The following is a 1,368-nucleotide window of genomic DNA, read 5'->3' as shown; positions in this document are numbered from 1 at the left end:
GCGCCACCCACCGCCGTCTACCAGTCACACAGTCAGTAGAATCTCAGCATCAGTTACAGTTTCGACTGAGCTACAGCAGATGCTGCTTGCCGTGCTGCTGTAGCTCAGTAGCTCGTGTAGGTCATTAGCAGTGTCCCCGCATGAGCAGCCGGCTTCTCCTCAGCTGTATCCCGGCAGCAGCGTTAGCAGCAGAGAAGCCGGACTTGCTCGAACGGAAAACAGAAGATCAGGGACGCAGTGATGCAGCCTGGGACATGACTCGCGGCAGTATTTTGAATTTGAGTGCAGTAACTGTTTTGGCCACATTCTTACATACAGCGCCTTTAACTGCATCTGCAATTTAACTAATGCTGTCAAGTACATGTAGTGCAGTAAGAAGTACAATTTTTGCTCCTGAAATGTAGTTTAAGTTTATTTACTTTATTAATCCCCCTGAGGAGAAATTCAATGTTTTCACTCTTGCTTGTCAATTACACACAGGTCCGAAAGACACACACATGCACAAACAGGACCTATACATGCACAAAGTGGAGAGATGTCAGAGGGAGGAGGCTGCCCTTGGTGAGGCGCCCCGAGCAGTTGGGGGGTTCAGTGCCTTGCTCAAGGGCACCTCGGCAGTGCCCAGGAGGTGAACTGGCCCCTCTCCAGCCACCAGTCCATGCTCCATATTTTGGTCCGGACAGGCGACCCTCCGGTTCCCAACCCAAGTCCCTATGGACTGAGCTACTGCCGCCCCCCAAAAAAAGAAATATCAGGGGAGAGCGCGAACGCAGTCCCCACTACCAGAAATTATGCAGTCGAGATTCCCACATTTGGGGAATTCGCAGAGGTCAGCTCAATCGGAGTGCAATGAGCGAGCCTCGCCCTGGGTGAACCACCTTCTTGATCATGGTATCTCCCCTGCCAGGTAAGTATTGGAGTATTGTAAGTATTGTAAGTAGTGGAGTAGAGGACCTAAAGTAGCGAAAAATTACCATACTCAAGGAGAGAACAAGTAGCCTACTTAAAGGTTTAATTGATAACATTTTTATGTAGATGCGTAATTTAAAAAATAAGCCCACTCCACAAAGCTTTTAAAAGGTGTGGAATAAAATGAATAAATGCCATAGTGTCAACTTCACCCTTTATCATCCATTGTGTCTTTTCAAAATACACATCCATTTTCACAGGAGATGTACAGTTTGCATGCAGTCCCTTTCAAAATAAATGTACCACGTTGGTACAACACCTTCAACAACAAATGGACATAGTTAGGTTTAGGCAACCACCCAACCCTAATCAGACTTTTTGGCCTCTTAACTTGCATTGCTGTCCAGCCACATTTTCCCCGAAGGGGAATTAGGTGCTGTTACACACTGACAGTGCCTG

The 1,368-nt window shown here is 47.3% G+C and overlaps 1 non-coding gene across 1 annotated transcript; it reads right to left on the bottom strand.

The window, feature by feature from the left end:
- Positions 1–753: 753 nt before the first annotated feature.
- LOC125888169 (U1 spliceosomal RNA) lies at positions 754–915 on the bottom strand. Its single transcript, XR_007449302.1, has one exon. It is a non-coding gene; the product is annotated as a U1 spliceosomal RNA (small nuclear RNA).
- Between the last annotated feature and the right edge of the window lie 453 nt (positions 916–1,368).

The sequence above is a fragment of the Epinephelus fuscoguttatus genome, linkage group LG4, assembly GCF_011397635.1.
Source record: "Epinephelus fuscoguttatus linkage group LG4, E.fuscoguttatus.final_Chr_v1".
In the NCBI taxonomy this organism is placed as follows: Eukaryota; Metazoa; Chordata; class Actinopteri; order Perciformes; family Serranidae; genus Epinephelus; species Epinephelus fuscoguttatus.
The sequence above is the reverse complement of the archived record's forward strand: the minus strand, read 5'-3'. Positions and strand labels throughout refer to the sequence as shown.